Source organism: Aegilops tauschii, chromosome 2 (genome assembly GCF_002575655.3).
Source record: "Aegilops tauschii subsp. strangulata cultivar AL8/78 chromosome 2, Aet v6.0, whole genome shotgun sequence".
NCBI lineage: Eukaryota > Viridiplantae > Streptophyta > Magnoliopsida > Poales > Poaceae > Aegilops > Aegilops tauschii.
This window is the reverse complement of record NC_053036.3, coordinates 602224219-602242527: the sequence shown is the minus strand read 5'-3', so window position 1 is coordinate 602242527 and position 18309 is coordinate 602224219. Positions and strand designations below refer to the sequence as shown.

General features: G+C 40.8%; 2 pseudogenes; both read left to right on the top strand.

The window, feature by feature from the left end:
- Window positions 1-253: 253 nt before the first annotated feature.
- Window positions 254-1118, top strand: LOC120961847 (3-ketoacyl-CoA synthase 5-like; annotated as a pseudogene).
- A 204-nt stretch (window positions 1119-1322) lies between these two features.
- On the top strand, window positions 1323-2739 carry LOC109747056 (3-ketoacyl-CoA synthase 5-like; annotated as a pseudogene).
- Window positions 2740-18309: the final 15570 nt, after the last annotated feature.

Sequence of the window (18309 nt, the reverse complement as noted above, 5' to 3'; positions counted from 1 at the left end):
ATGTATTTAGGTTTCCAATCAATACAATTCTAGCATGAATAATAAACATTTATCATGAATAAGGAAATATAAAATAACAACTTTATTATTGCCTCTAGGGCATATTTCCTTCAGATGGAACTAACTGGTCCAAAATTGACGCTAGTCAAAAATCCCTAGCCCAAAACAAGACATACCACACCACAACAAAAATAGTGCACGAATTTAGGAGCAACAATCAACAACCAGAAAAAGCAACTGACCCCAATTCAATTTTTAGGTGCCTTACATACAGCTAAAGTGTGTAAAAACATTCAAAGCCCTTGTATAATTTGTTCTCCGTTTGCTATCCTCGTCGGACATAAGCTTGCGCACACTACACTACCTAACACCATGAGTTCGTGGTCTCATCTCAAGCATTCAAGATTGCCACACCATTGTGTTGCCAACACTCTCATCCTACCAATTGTCATTGCCACGACACTCGCAGGTGCCCTTCTCACAAAGATTGAACAATGGCTTGCCGCTGCACATGAGATTGTGCCCCAACGCAGTGCTATCTATTCCATCCACGTAATCCCTGTCATCGTTCTTCTGATCATCAAAACTACAATCTGCCTTCAACTCTGTGCTAGAACTGTACTTGTTTTCGACCAAGCTCCAACTTTATATACACAAAGGGAACCTTCCTCGAGCATGCACGTCTCTCGCCTTGACTTGATGATTCTAGTGTCAACTTCATAACTAATATTCTTGTGCACTCACGCATGAGCGATCATACATATGCACCACCTCATTTCACTATATAGAGCCACACCGTGGGCTTGATGAAGCATTCTTCAAAGTAGAGTTGATTGTATTCTCAGCGATAGATGACCTTTTGGACAAGTTGTGAAGCAATCAAAGTTCTTATCATTATTTGCAATTTTGTCCGGTACCATCCAACTCAGATACGATTGTGAAGTGATACAAGTTGCAAAGTGATCTCCGTGTCATGAACCTCGGTCATAGCGGTGGGGCTCGTGAGCAGCATCCTACAGGTCATGCCTTCGGAGTCTCACACATTGGTGGCATCAATGGAGACCACTGTGAGGTGCTACTATTTGAGGAATAAGTGCTCCATGCATGCATTTGGTTAACATCTTGTTCCGCATGGGTAGTGCAGAGCTAGCGGAGAACCAAAGGGGTTGGGGGCAAAGATAAAATATGCACCTTTGGGGGAGGGCAAATGACATCAATCTTTTAATTTAAGACTCTTAATTTCTTTTTGCTTCAGAAAATATGCTGCAGCTGGGGGGGGGACAGCAGCCCCCTCAGCATTGCATGTAGCTCCGCCGCTGCACATGGGTGACATGGCGAAATTGTTTTCAACTTCTAGGTCCAATGCTCGGCTTCGTCATGGGCATTTCACGTGAATGGTCAATGCGGCCAACAACTCGACCTATCATTGTGTGTATCAAGAGGAAGACCAGAAGGGTAACATAGGGTTTGTTCTCTCTAAAAACCTTATGGTTGTCGCAGGGGATGCACTCAAGGCCAATATCATGATATCTTGTCCTACTCGCATATGGGCTTCTCAAGTTTTCAGTGTTCTGTGTGGCCAAAAAGGTGCTCCATTGGAGGAAGAACAAATTGTACATCCCCAACTTCTGCACTATATTTCAGCATTTCAACATCCATGTTGTAGGACTGTGGACAGACAGTTATCTCCTCAATACAACATGACCTTAATCTATCAGACAACCACAATGAGCCATCGCGAATAACAATATATTGGTTTGAAACCAGTCGAAAGCATCAGTGCGGTATGAATTGGCATACATTCAGGCTAAGGGACATACGAAGAAAGGCAACAAGGTGTGGATGATCGGATTTGGTGCTGGGTACGAATGCAACACCGGTGGGTTGGTCTTGGTCTATATACAACTATCTTCTGGTGAGGATGGGCCTTGAGCTAGCGGCATCCATCGTTACCCAGTGGATGTTTCCAACAAAGGTTAAACCAAGGGGATTAGCACATTGCCATTTACCTGCCCGGGCACGTGGCTCTCATGCTGATGAAACCGTGAGACAAAGGAGAGAGAGGGGTTGGGGAAAGAGGGGAAATGTTTACAAAAAAACTAGGCCAGTGTTAGGAACCGGGGGACCGGCCGAAACACTGGGCCGGTCGAGTCCCAACCACAGGATCAGCCTTTTGTCAACCTTTAGATCTGACTATTCTTTCGACTACCTCAGAACCATGGGGATTGCTCCGCCACAGAAAAGCAGAAGAGAGAGGGCAGCGCCCCGCTCGTCCTCGGCCGACCGTTCTTGCCGGCCGCCCACGGGCGCCCTTGGCTGGTCGCGGGGCACACCGTATCAGGTCGTCGAGCACTGCATCTGGTCATCATCGTCCTAGGCGTGCGACCATCATTGCCCCCGTGCTCGCTGGCTACTCGTGCCTTCTGCAGTTGTTCGCTCGCCCTCGGCTGTTTGCGGTCGCCTCCTGTTGGATCACCGCACCCCCTCCACTCGTCGCCTCCTGTTGAAGCATCGGTGGGTAGTTTCATGGAGAAAAACGGATGTAGCAAAAATGTGGCCCGTAGTAGCAACAAATCGATATGGTGGCAGCAAAAATGCCTCACCATCGTCTCTAGGATTAAGCTTCGCCCATTAAAAATCATTGCAGCAAAACGGAAGCCGGATGTAGCTTTGTTGGTGCTGGCTGCAGCTCAGCTCGATGGCGCCCCGTCGTCATCTCAGCGCCGCTTTCTTGATTGAATCAAAAAAAGACACTGGATCCAGCTTTCGTAGGCAACGGTTCAAGCATCCTCATTGCATGGTTGTAGCTCCACTAGTAGCCTGTTCCAGCAAAAAAAATTCTGTCGGTCATGGCACCATGCAGCTCCGCTTATGATAGATGTAGCAAATTTCCTCCCAGTAGTAGCAAAATCTGACAATGGTTGCAGCAAAAAAGGTTGCTGACATGGCATCATTGCTTACGAGTGCAGCTCCGGCGGTTGTCGGTTTCATTTTTTTGGCTACTGGTTCCAGCAGTTCCAGCCAACGGTTGCAGCTTCCGGCGACACTGGTTCGAGCTTCCCCCGGCAACATTTGCAGCTCTCTGCCAAAACTAGTTCCATCATCTCTCCCCACCGGTTCCAGCAAATCCCTGACTGGATGTAGCTTTTTGAGTCCACTGTTGTAGCATAGGGCACCGCCGTTTGCAGCTCTCCTGGTACCGCGGTTGAAGCTCCCTGGCCGCCATGGTTGTAGCACGGGGGCACCTCGGTTCCTAGCGTCTGGCTTGCCACCGGTCGGAGCAAAATAGCTGATGGTTCCAGCATCGCCGTCCGCGCAACGCTCCTGCTGTCGTGTTCATCTCCGATGAGAGATGGTCGTCGGGGATTAGGGCCCGAGCGTTGGTCGTCAAAGAGCAAAAAGGGCAGGGGAAGAGGGAGATCTGTTTGGGATGGGGGAGGATGGTCGCGGCGGCGACGCTGGTGCTGCGGGGCGGGGGATCGGAGCTATGGCAACGCCGGTGGTGTGGGATGGAGGAGTTGTGAGGCTGAGCTGCCCTGCAAGGAAGAAAACGTTCGATGTGGATAAGGGAGGTGGGCAAGATGTTTGCTGGCCACATGATCGCGATTAATTGCGTGGCTTGCATTAGACCGGCGCAACGCTTCGGCCGGCAGTCCGTCTGGAAACGTTTTCCAAAAAACTAGTACTTCGCTACACGTGATTACCAACGCACATTTTTTGGTTTTTAGTATTTTTATTTTATTTTTTCTTGACTTTTTCCCTTTTCCCCTACTTTTATTCAAAAAAAAAATCGTGTCTATTTTTGGATTTTTGGTTTTCCTTTTTTCTTTCGTTCTATTTTGCCTTTTTCTGTGTTCTCTCATGTGGAGCACAAGTGGTTTACGCACACAAGTATGTTGTGCTCCTATATGGAGCACATGTGTGCTTTACCCTTTCCACGGAAGAACAAGCCAGTAGATTTGAAAGCACAATTGTGCTCCTGCAAGGAGCAGAGTTGTACTCTTAAAGAAAACACATTTTAGTTTGCACTGGAAGCACAAGTTACTGATAGTTGACATTACCGTTTGTTTACACTGGAAGCACATGTTACTACTAGTTGGGATTATAGATTTGATCCCGAAAAATGATTGTCGAAAACTATAAACAAGGTATATATTTTTGAAGATCTCAACACAAGAAAGGCAAAAGTGAAAACAGTCCATAATTTGGACACATGGTTCAATAGATAAATCATCTTGGGAAAAGGATTTACAAAAAGAAACAACGCCAATGTACATCTGACATCAGCACGAGGAGGTAACTCGACCACAGGGAGGAACGAAGGAACGTTTTCCCGCGCTAGAAAAAATCACTCATAGCGAACGCTATAGAATTACCATATGAAATGAGATAAAACTGCTTGAGTTGTTGTAATGGTTTTGCCATGTTCTAAAATAAAATAATGTGGTGGCGGCCATGCCTCAGTGGATGCGGTGGGGAAGCTGATGGATACGGTGGGGAAATTGGTGGATGCGGCGACCGTGTCTAAGCGGCGGGAACCGAGCGGCGACGGCGACGGCGGGCGGCAAGGTAGGGGGACGAGTGTGGAGGGGATGGGGAAAAGGCGTTGTGCCACCGACGAACAGGCCAGGGAAGGACAAGGACGGGTGTGTGTGTCTTGTATGCGCCGACGCAAACCCGGCCCGAATTTAAACCGAAAATAGGTCAAGTCGGACACGAAACGGACACCCGTCCATTTACATCGCACGTTGGGTCGCGTTTTCTGTCCGCTTCAACTCAGACAAACACGGGCAATTTGAGAAAATGCCACATCTTTCCTGGGACTTTACTCCTATAGCACACCTTTCTTTTTATTGGATTATATACCACACCTTTGATCAATAGCTTGACAAAATACCACAAATTAATTGTTTTCCCTTCTTTTGCACGTCCAGGCACTCACCTCATATTTGTTAGGACGAATTTGCCCTTAGCTCGTTTCTTGGTCATACGAGGTGATCACAGAATGAAGCACGGCGTCGCTGCCTTGCCGTGCCAGCTCCCCGGCGAGTTGCCGGCTCGCCGTGCCTCCTTTCCTGCACCACCACCTTGCCGTTCCTCCTCTCCCACTTGCCGCCTGTACCAGTGCAGCGCGTCCCCCGTCCAGACGTAGCTGCTCGTTGCAGTACTGGCTGGTTGGAGAAGTTCTGGCTGTACATGCGGCTGCTCCATCAGTTTGCAGCTGCTCGTTGCTCTGGTTGCTAGCTTTGTTAGCATATGGCTCAAATACTAGTAACACAAAGTAATAAAGTTGTTACCTGTTGATGGCTGTAGCAAGTGTTGCAAGCAGATATGGATGCTTGTCTGTATGGATGTGACCAAAATTCAGATTGGGATGTAACATGTGGTGATATATAATTCTGTTGATAGGGATACAATCAAAATTTCGACAGCATTTGCACCTAAAATTTTGACATAACCTCTCTATATTTTTTACCACACATATCACAAGAATTAAGTGAATAATCCACACATGACAATCCAGAATTAATAGATATAAATTTATATCTGACAAGTTGTGCCAAGCTTTAAGTGAATAATCATCTCAGTACACACACGACAGAATCACAAGACATTGAAAGACATGAATTTAATCGAAAAGCATCGACTTCTTAAAGAAGTGGCATCAACTTCATGCAGATCACTAAACACATAACAAGATTACAAAATGGTATGCTACACTCTTTTTCTCTTCCTCTGCGTGAGCTTTTTTGCGGCCTTCACAACTACTTTTGGTGGAGAAGCGGGATCCCCGGTTTCCATAAAAAGTTGTCTAAATAATACATAAATTTGATGCATTAAAAAATAAGACCAATGTTATACACAATTTAAGATGTAAATCAGATTTGTTTCACCTCCTTGTGATTGGAAGTGGGCTGCCTTGTAGGACAGACAATGAAGATGTACCTCCAAGAGGGTACGAAGAGATGATTGACTACACAAAAAAGCATTGTGTAAGAAAAAAACATGCCACAATTGTAGATATATTGAAGATAGGCCGGAAAAAAGTTACCTCCGCGTCATAGGTCGAGGGCTAGCTTGTGGGACACCCAATGGAGACATCCCTCCAATTGGCCTACGAGGAGATGATTGACTACAAAAAAACATTGTTTAAGATAAAAACATGCCACATTTGTAGAGATGCTGAGTATAAGGTAAAAAATACCTCCTTGTCATAGGGCGAGGGCTCGCTTGTGAGACAGCCAATGGAGACATCCCTCCAAGAGGGCTACAAAGTGATGACTGGCTACACAATATGTAGTTTGAGAAAAAATATGCCATGCCCACTTGAGAAACTGAAGAGAAGCTTTATTTCTTACCTCCTTGTAACAGGACGAGGGCTGACTTGTTGGATAGCATCTCCTGGGATTGTACATTCAACATCAATTTTGGTGTTTGGTTTTATCTTTCTAGGTTTCGGTTTCCTGCTAAGAAATCCAAACAATGTTACAAACTCGAGCATTACAAGAGAAAATATGAGTTAAGAAAATCTGAATCAATATAAATGACCTTTTCTTCACTCCATTAGTTGGGCATCCAGCTTGCCTATGTCCAAGTTGATTACACTTCTTGCACCTGTTTTGGCTTCCTAATTGACCTTTTGGTGGTGGTTTCTTTTTATAATGTCCTCCTCCCTTTTCAAGGCAACTTTTAAATCTCAACTTTCTTTTTCTTCCCTTGGAACTTTTGGGGAGTGGTGCATGCAATAAAAAGTCTAATTTAACATTAGGCCATTGTGATCAATCTGTGAGGGGCTCTACAACCCCCTTATATGGTGCCTTAAACCTTTCTAGAGAGTGGTACTCATTAAGATAATCTTCCATCTTCACGTTCCTTTTCCCAATCAAGAAAACAAGTGCATGTTCACACGGTTTACCTGTGTGCTGCCACTCAAGGCACGTGCACTCACTTTTCTCTATGTTAACCACATGCCTCAAATTGTCTTTGTTGATGTCCCTCACCTCACCTTTCCAATTACTTGATCTGGTAACTTTCAAGTGCCCAAGCCCCCTTGTTCTATTGTTCACTTGTTGTACAACTGCTGGCAACATCCGTCCTTGTAGCTTCCCCCCAATCTTTCTCCTTATTGCAACCAATTTCATTATCTTTCCATTAAGTGTGTTAGCTAACACATCTACGGGAAGATCTTTGGTTCCTTTTATCCAATTGTTAAAGGTCTCTGCAAGGTTGTTATGAATGTAATCACACTTGATCTCAGTGTCGAAACTAGACCTCATCCACTTCAGAGTATGGTAATCTTGCAAGTACTTGCCCACAGTTTGGCTAGATTCTAGAACCTTGGAAAAGTGGTACTCAAACATTGATGGTCGATATGTCTTTCCTGCAGCCCACATGCGTCCAATTATGTCCATTATATCTTTCCGAAAAATTCTGCATTAAATGCCTAAAACACTCCTGCTTGAGGAAAAACTTTCTTAACTGCATTTTCTAGGCCTTTACATGCATCAGTATATGTAGCAAGCTTTGAAATTGGTCCTAATGCTCTATGCAACTGTGTCATGAACCATTTCCAATTATCTTCATCTTCAACCTCAATAAAACCAAATGCAAGAGGAAACATCCAATTATGGCCATCTAAAGCAGTGCATGCAGCTAAATGACCATTCCACTTTCCATTCAATGCAGTCGAGTCTATGCTAAGATAAGGCCTACATCCAGCATGGAATCCATCTACACAAGGCTTAAGTGCCATAAAGAATCTGTGAAAGTAAACTTTACCATCTGTTAGTTTTGTATCGACCTCAACAATGCTTCCGGGGGATCTAAGTTCCATCTCTGCTTTGAAGTTGAATAGGTAACGGAAGCTACTACCCCAAGAACCATAGATCTCATCCTTTGCTCTCTCTCTCTCCCCTTCCATATAGTGTGATATCCAGTGGTTACATTCTAATCTTCCTCCAGCGTTTCCTGTAAATCCTTGCAGCCAATGTTTGGAGTTTTCCTCAAAATCTTCTTAGACCTTTCTTGAACCCAATCCTGCGAGGCCATTGCTGAATTTAACCTGCTACTCGAAACACATGTGTGTGCTGGTCCAATCTGGTTAACCTGCATACATAACAAAGTTGTTAGTGTTGCTCAAATAATATGATGCTACCATAATAGAAATAATAGAAAAAGGTGAAATATTAAGCTATGTTAGTACCATGGTCTTTGTCTTGTTAGCCATAATACGACATGTTATTTTCCATGGACAATCATCAGCCATACAATGTGCCATCCACCTAGTCTTGTCAGCTCTATGAGTCCCAAGGTTGAATTCTTCATTAATTGCCCATTGCCTCACAGCTCTCCTACAATCAATCATTGTTGGAAAGATTGAACCTTTCTCAACTTTAGGATGATCTTTATCATATGACATTTCTATATCTTCAGGAACTTTGTCATCAACTGGTATAGCTCCCTCAGCCATTAACTCCTCATTAGCATGGCACACAACAACCGGAGCTGGATCATTTACTGGTTGAGCATCCTCAACCTCATCCTCAATTCCAAGTACCTCACATATGTTTTCCTGGGACATAGGAGCAATTATATCATCACCAATAGGAGTTATCTCAAGAGTAGACCAATCGATGACAACTCCACCATCAGATTGCACATATCTCTCATTATTACGAAGCACATTACAATTTGTAGAATCATCAACACATGATGCACTATTAGCATTTGACTGGTAAATGTCAGAACTTGAGCAAATGATGTTATCTACTATCTCACTAGATGGGACATTTTCTGAACAAGATGATGCCGTAACCCCCTTTGCAATGTCCACAACTTGAGCTAGCCCAAGCAATTCTTTCACTTCCCATCTCTCAAGAAATGATGTGAGCAATCTCCAGTAGTTATCAATCCTCTCAACTGATTAAAAATGCTTGTCCTTGCACAAAATATGGACCTCCTGCCCACTCCCCCAAACAACTTTGGACCCAATGAGTTCGATCAGTTTTTCAACAGTAAAACGTTTCATGTTAACCTCAAATGCTGGGAAACTTGATGCTCGTTGCCATCGTCAAGCTTTGCGACAAATCGAAGAACTCTAACAATTAGTTTATAAATGACAACGCGCAACTCCGCACCTTCTTCCCTACAAAATTACATGATTTTTCAAATAGAAACAGTGAGTAGGCATAAGTATTCGTCAATATGCAGTTAACAATTCACAAAACTCTTCAATTCAAAAACTTAGGTTGATCGACTAACCGTTCCAGAGCTACGCCCTCTATCTCTAACCTTTTCGGAGCCGCACCCTCTGGCTCCATCTCCGCGAACAACACGTTCTACTCATACCTCTGAAGGTGCCCGCTAGTTCTCCTCCTCTTCCAGCATAATCTCCATGGCCTAGAGTTTTTCAATACACAGGTCAGATCAAATGAAAGAGGGAGGGAGGGAGGGAGGGGGAGAGAGCGAGAGGGAGGGACAGAGGCAACCTGTCGGGGCGGCGGCAGAACGTATGTGTGGACTGTCCGGGAGTATAGGAAGCAGGACGAGGTGACGGCGGGATGAATCACGTCGAGGTGGCGGCGCGCCTGGAAGGAAGGAAGGAAGGGCGAGGCATCAGTTTGGGGAAGGAGGCACGGCGAGGTGGCGGCTCGCCATGGAGGAGGCACAGTGAGGCGGTGGCGCTGGGAGGAGAACCGAGGCGGCGGCGGCGCTGTGCTTTGTTCTGTGTCTCGTGTCGATCGTTTCGTATGACCAGGAAACAGCTGAGGGCAAATTCGTCCTAGCAAAAATGAGGTGTGGTCCTGGACGTGCAAAAGAAGGAAAAACATTTAATTTGTGGTATTTTGTCAAGCTATTGATTAAAAGTGTGGTATATAATCCAATAAAAAGAAAGGTGTGCTATAGAAGCAAAGTCCCAAGAAAGATGTGGCATTTTCTCAAATTATCCAACAAACGGGGACTGACGAAATGGTCCCGTGTTGGAGTTGGCTCAGATCGGACCACTGACGTGAACCGTCGTGTTGCGCGTGAGCGGTTCATGCGAACCACGCATCCGTGCAATCATCATGACTATGACTACTAGCGAGTGACCAACCACCTGAACTGAAGGCCAGTTTGTCGTCCAAGGACGGCAAAGGCAGGTTGGAGAGATCAGCGACGGCAATGAGATCGTTGCTGGCGGAATCCTCTGCCATGAATGGCTCGACCATCTGTCGCTCATCAGCGTACGATAGCGCCTCATGGGGCATGACCACCGCCGGTGGTGACGGCGACGGCAGCGATGTCGAAGAAGACATGCACGGCGCCGATGCAGCACCCACATCTTGCTTCAGTCCCATCTCTGATTGATTCGACTCATCTGGTACAAGATCGATCTTGTCATCTTGTGGCCATGGCGAGTCAAGTCTGTCGGCGACGCCGTCGCAAACTGAACGTAGCCGCTTAACCAGAACCGCGTGATGAAGTCGTCGTACATCGTTTTGGCCGGCAAATCCTATTCGGCACAAAATGGGCCGGTCCATTCTATTCTTATTCCCGTTATTTAGAAAAGGCAAAAATGCGCGGGAACAAGGAGTAGAACCCCTAACACCCTCGTTACGAGCGGTCAACTCCAACCACCGGACCATCACCACGCCGGTGTACAGGTACATCGATTTTGTTTCTTTTAGTTCGTTCCTCAGTTTGCTTTATTCTTTTTCTTTTTTTCTCATCCTTTTTTGTTTTCTTCAATGTGCAGTTTTTATAAGATTCGTGAACCATCTTTAAATAGATGAACTATTTTCAACTTCAATGAACTTTTTTCAAATTCGGTTACCTTTTTTTCCAAAATCATGAACTTTTTAAACATTTTTGGTGAACTTTTTAAATATTTTTGGTGAACTTTTTAGAAACATCAATGAAATTCTATTTAAATCTGATGAACTTTATCAATCCGATAAACTTTTTTCAATTCGGTGAACTATTTGTCAAATCCGATGATTTTTTTTCAAAATGTATGAACTTTTTTCCAAATAACTTTTTTTCAAAATGTATGAACTTTTTTTCAAAATATATGAACTTTTTTTAAAATTGAACGAACTTTTTTCCAAATTAGGTGAACTTTTTTCAAATACGGTGAACTATTTTTAAATTGGATGAACTTTTTAAAAATTCAATGAACTTTCTTTTCAAATTTGACGAACTCTTTTCACATTCGATGAACTTATTTCAAAATTTCATGAAATATTTTCCAATTTTGTGAAGTTTTCTCAAATTTATGAATTTTTTCAATTTGTAAGAATCTTTCAATTTTTTGTTTTTGTAATTCATGGTTTTAAAAAGTTTCATGAATTTATTTTCATATAATTTATATAAGGTATATAATACTATACTAGCAAAGGGTAAACTAGAGCTCTTTCCTGTTATTGGTTGTCAAAGGGAACTCGGACTACGAACGGTTATGGCCGACTGCAGAAACAGCCCACCTACAAGCGGTGCAGGCGCCAGTTCTCCTAACCGGCGCTAAATTAGGAGCTCCCCAAAGCTGATGTTGAGCCGATGGCTCCGGAAGTCTAGTGCCGGCCCATAGTTCAGGCAAAGAGGGCAACGGCCCTGGGCCCCAAATATTATTAAGTTCAAAATATTATTGCATATGTGTAAAATAAAATTCTAAATTTGCAATAGAAAATTTACATCACATCAAATTAACAACCAATTTGATAGATGACAGTGGATATGATAGGCGACTATGAACTTAGTTAGCATGCTAGTCTCTCTCTCTCATAGAATCCTATAGGATGTAATGAAATGCATGTAAACTAATTTTTGTGTTTAATCGTAGATAACATTTTGTTTAGAAATTGCAAGAGCTATTATATACACCAGATGAAACCAACCGTCTAGGTGAGCATACCAAAAAACTATTTGTATTTATGCATAATTGAATAGGAGATATGTTTATGTTCATCGGTAATCGGTGATGTTTCAGTACCATACATATGTTGAACTTATTAACGAATCTAACTTGTGACACATTTGCAAACAGTACAATTTATACTCTACAAGGTTCTATAAATATGCACACCTAATAATGCACTAGAAAACATTTTTAAAATATTAGTTGGATAGTATTCCTTAGAAAACCTCCAACATGATAATTAATGAGATAAATTATAGATGAACAAATGCACATACATACAAATATGTATTTGTGCACTATATAATTTAAGGAATTGTCACTAAAATAATTAAAGATAATTTATGTTAAATCATTTAATAACTAAGAATATTGGTTAACTATGTCAACTAAATTATATGGTTGACTAAACAATATAATGTATACTCCTTAATATCGAAGTATGATAAATAATAAAAACGAATAAGTAAAATAGTTTGGTATAAAGATTATTTATTTAATTTTGCCCTGGTCCCAAATTTCCCTGGACCGCCCCTGGCTGGGCTGCCTTTCATACACGCCGCGGATCCTTCTAGGAGGTGGTCTCGACTCTTTGGCGGGCGCATACTCGGCAGTTGGCACCCACCGGCGGCGGCAACTTCAGATTCGATTAGCTTGAAGAATGGTTGTTAGGGTTTTTTCGGTGCTCGCTGCCACATAGGAAATTACAATAAAGGTGTCTCCGCCTGAAAACCCGGTTCGCATTCGTGTTGTGAATTTGTTTTTTTAGAGCTGTGCGTTGTGATTTTGCTGGGGGTACAGGTCAGGCCTGTCCCCCGCTATCGTGGGTGTGTTGTTGTCGGCTCATAGGCCCATCATGCATTCAATCATATATAAATTGTTTTCATTATAAGAGAAATTTTAGTGTTTAACAAAAATGCGTAGTGTGTATTTTAATATATTCGTAAAATTAATGAATTTATATGTAATAGGTAAAGTGTTCACACATTTTAAATAGATGTTCATGCAATTAAATAGTGTTCACCTGTTTTAGAAATGTTGGTGTAATTTTTAAAACATCCAAGCCTTTAATTGTTTTTCATATAATTTAAAGTAAATATTATTTTATTGTCAAAGCATGATTATATTTAAACAAAAACTGAACAAAATGGGAAAACACAAAAAACTGGAAAAGGGTAGACAGAAAAGAAACCAAACAAACGTGATACTAGGATAAAAAAACCGTGACAAACCAAACCCCCCAGCATCGCCATTACTAGGAAACTGTATGCAGACGCTATATATCGTTCATTTGCCTCGTGTTTGCTATATATCACTCACAAAAGAGTGATACATTTGCGTCGTGTTTTGACAGAGTCACTAGAAGATACTTCATCTGTAAGGAAAAAATTAGTACCATATGCAATTCCTATTCCATGCTTACAACGCAGAATTTTCACGAATTGTGCACACCCCTCATCGATTTTTGTTGGGCCATTTGTGGGGCTGTTCATCGGTTTTTTTCACTTCATTTCCTTTTTCTTCTAGTTTTTCTGTCATTCTTTTGTTTATTTGTCTTTTTTCTTTCGGGATTCTACTAGATATTTTTCTGTTCTTATTTGTGTTCATTTTTTTCCTTTCTATGTTCTTTATACATGAACCTTTTTACTAAATATGCGATGAACATTCTGACAAACATGTGGTGAACATTTTACAAATCGTGATGAATATTTTTTTTTCAAATATGTTACAGATAATTTTCAAATACGCAAGAATATTTTGAACAGATGAGTTACTTTGTATATATGAATGTCTACAATTTTCATTTGCTGCAATAATTTCCCCACTTTTTTCCGACTAACAAATAAACATATTTTCTGATAAAAACTTTAGGACCGTAAAACTAGGCAACTTTCCAGACCACTTGTGGCCATAAAGATTCTGATCATCAGATTTCGCGTTCCAATCGTTTCAAGCTGTTAGATTGTTGGGTTATTTCGTGCTTTCTCGCTAAGTGTGGCACGTCTTTTTTCTTCCAAGAATCTGTAACCTTTATTAAGTATCAATGTTCATAGGGATACATATTAAATCGGGCAAAATAGAAAGCCACACATGGCACACAAAAGGTAAAGAAGAAGCCGCCTTTGAGAGAGAATGAGCTTCTCCATTTTGCTTTCTCTTCTCATGAATGATCTTGAGTGCTCGAAACGTAGTCCATCGATGATTTATCTCCCGGAGGATGGTAACATAGCGGTGTGCCACGTCTTATAGGACAGTTATTCCCGTGGAAATTTCGAAGAACTCTTGCCAATTGGGCATGCCAACCAAATAAAGCCCACTAAGAAAAAGGTAGACACAACGAGGCAAATTGGTAAATGTCTTGGTTACAATGTGGTCCATCCGATGAGCCCGGAGAAAGGTGATTCACGAATAACAATTACAGAGCCCTACTCTCTACCTTCAAGTTCATCCAGTGATTTGTTGCAAAACTGGAGCTATTGCCCGTGAAGAGTGCCCTTGTAGAGGGACTAGTAACCGTCCCTCATGACCAAGAGTGCTCTTGTAGGGTGCTCTTGCTGGTGAAGAGTGCTCTTGTAGACGTCGCACCATCTATTTGCAACACACACAAAAAGGCGGTGGTGGAGTTGATCGAGCTGATAGCAGAGGTGCAGTCAATGCAATTTGTAGACGCCAATGATATGTTTCTTGGAGCATAGGTAGAAGTATCTGATGTGTGGGCATGCAACTTCAGAGATCATTGCCTACAGCGAGGCCTCACCTCTCACCTACAAGTGGAGGGCTCTGCAGCCTGATCTATTTGTACGCCGCGTGCATCAATCCATCACTACATCGGGATCACGCCTTCGCGCGAGGATGTCGGTCCCAACGTTTCAGTAAGTAGGTAATGCTAATTCAGTAGTAATCCAGGTTTAGTATATGTATTAGTACAAGATAACAATACAATGAAGAAGAAACATTCAATTGTGATACGAGCGAGACATATTGATGCTCAATATCACCATGAGACTATAAGGCAAAATCAATTTCAGTGCGTTCATAAGACCACTCTACAGGATGTTCGAAACCAAAAGCGCAGCCACTCGACAGGAAGTGCGGCTTGCCGTATGTACACCACAATGAGCTTTACGTTGCAATATATTATACACTTACACATTGCCTAATAACACGTTTTAGGGTGGACAGGTAAGGCGAAACTCAAAACACCTTATCAACCACTATCATTAGCACTTAACGTCTCAAAAGTGGTGTGTTGAGCAATAAAAAATGGGCAACTCCTGTTAAAAAAGGTAGAAACTCTTTAGTCGGGTAAAGGGCAAGCTTTGCTAAAGTTACTTCATCTCGATCAATCGCGAGGATCTCTATGCTCATAGAAAATGAAACAGCATGTGACAATGATATTGTGGAGTTGTTTCATGGGGAGCAAGTTCTTGATGTTTCTTCCTGTAGTTTGTCAAGTATTTCAGGATGTTGCAGTTCCAATTCCTTATTTCAATCTGCAAAACAGAACCACGATGAAAAAAGGATTAGCGAATTGGTTCAAGAACATCGAACAAAAATACGCACTTTCACTTTAGCTTATCTTTGATATCTACTAAGACTATTTCTTTGGTTTACCTATGATTTCATTTGCAAGTCAGCCATATAAGAACAAAGATAAATCACATATGACATATACGACAAAATATTATAGAAATGTAGAAATAATAACTAATTGGAAGAGAAAGCTACTTAAAACGCTTAATTAGACTGAGCACATACGTAACTGGAAGGGAAATGAATTTGCCTTAGACAATGGAATTTCATTATAAGATAAATCAACACATGATAACTATCTGGCGAACGATAATTGTTTTGCTCGTTTACTTGTTGAAATATCCATACCTTTAAAGGGTCATATCTGTAGCTATTTCAATGCCCCTTAAAAAGAAAAACAGGAATAGAAGGCTTCTCACATGGATCTCCATATACTCGAACATGCAAAATCTTCAGAAGCTAACTGTGCAAATAGGTTTTTGTGTAAAAGTTAATTTTGCAATGCACTGAACATTATGTGCTAGTAAATTCAAACAACTGATCTAAAGTGAAAGAAATAGATAGATCACCAAATTTGCATAATTAGTTACCAACTACAATCTAAATATCCTTGCACAAGGATCATCTTAGTAGATTGCTGAACTAATAAAAGTTGTAGTAGACCAATACACTTCAACATATTTTAGACCAGATTAATCTTAGATAGACAACTAGAGAACAGCCCCTAGACTGCACAGCTGTAGATAGGCACATAAGGAGCTACCTGCATCATGGTCCGGAACTTGTTGCGCACATCACAAAACTCACTCCTAACAAGAGCCAACACCATGAGGCACCTGAATAATGCGAACATACCACACCATCAAATTCTCGAGAGATTAAGCGAACTGAACTGAAATGGTTCACAAAATATAAACCTTTTTTGGAAAGAAAAATTCAAAGCCATTTTAGAATTCAGGCAAGCTATAAGCACAGTCTAGAAACAAGTTATAGGAGGCGTATTCAGATAATGAACCAAGTTCTACCAATCCCCTGATTGCAAATGAAGTGAACTGGCAGGTCTGTTCTTTATAATATTTGTTGGTATGAGCTAAATATAGTGTCATACAATACAAATAAGCTGGCAGGTTTACATAAAAAATTGAACAACATAGAGTGGAGATTAATTACTGATATGATATCAAACTTATTTATTTCACAACTGATGTAGACTATACTCTATATATTGCCCATTTTGCTTCTTGTACATGCATAGGAAATGAAGGAAAGAAAACCAAAAATGGAAATAGTAGACTTACAAATCAACATTTCCTACAAATAAAGCACAAAATACATAGAGCACATGCAGTCTTAATCATTCATCCACCACACCTGAAACCTAATAGCTATAGAAATGGGAGTACCAACAAAAGTAAGATCTTCCACCTTGCACTTATGCACACTTTTGGGGTCTTGAGACATTGATTTTTCACTTTTGCAACTCCAATCTAGAATTGAAAAATCCGTAGAATGGTGAAAAATGATAAGGACTACCATTTTATGAAAGATTTCACAAAACTAGATGAAAGAAAATTCCGGCCTCAACAAAAGCTTGTGGCAGCACTTCCTTGCGCTTGTTCTACAACGCTCTTGCAATATAAGATCAACAATAATTAAGAACTAAAACATGAATGAAAGTGCATGTTGTCGCGCCTGACCATCTTAATAAAAGAATGGTGATATATTTCAGAAAGTCTAGAAAGTAAAAGAAAAAGAGGAGACACTTCAAAATGGATCAGATTTGAAATCCACGATATATGTGCATTTTTTCCTATTATTCTTGGCTCAAACAACGTTTACGAATAGGATTTACATAAATTAGCGTACACATTTAATATCATGATTTTGGATAGATATTAGAGTAAACTATATCATTGATGGCGCGCGTTGCCGCGCCCGTCAATTTTTTCAATAGACTAATAGAAACTTTCAAACCAAATATGAAGTATAAGTTTACATAACCTAACCCAAATTAGCAATCGGAGAGGAGAAAATTAACAGTCTTGCAACCAAGTAGTGCGATAGCATAGAGGCTAGTGTGCACTCTATTTCTCGATGATTTTGAAGGCATATCAAGCTATAAAAATCTCTATGTGAAGAAAACAACACAGCACACAAATTGTATAGGTCGGAACAACAAAATTATGTTATACGATATTAACCAAATTATCAACATAATATTTACCAAATAACCATATTTAATGAACCTTCCTAACCAAATTAACCGAATGCCTAGGGCTACAAATAATGACAAAATTTGCACACAATTTACACTTTTTATAATATGCAAAAATAAGCACATAATAGTGGAAATTTTGTAAAAAAGTAAGTTTTCTAAGAATGAATGAATTAGTGGCATTGGTAATACCTTGTAAGGAAGAAAGAAAATAATGACTAAATGTACACATGATTTATGCAAAATTGTTAGTTTAAATAATATGAAAGAATAAGAAAACAATAATCGTATCTTCACAACAAAAAAGTTGATAAGAAGGAATGAATTAGTGGCATTGTTAGAAACTGAAATACAAACTAAAACAAAATCAAAGTAAACTTTTTTCTAATTAAGAATGAATTAGTGGCATTGGTATTACCTTCTAAGAAGAAATAAAATTTAAAAGTTTTAAATAATAATGACAAAAATTGCACTTTCTCATAATATTCATGTATAAGCATGTAATAATGGAATTTCACAAAAAACAAATTTCCTAAGAAATAATGAACTAGTGGCATTGGTATTAACCTGAAAGAAGAAAGAGAATACAAAGTAAACCAAATAATGAAATTTTTTGCACACAATTTACACAAAAAGGTACATTTTTAAAATATGCAAGTATATG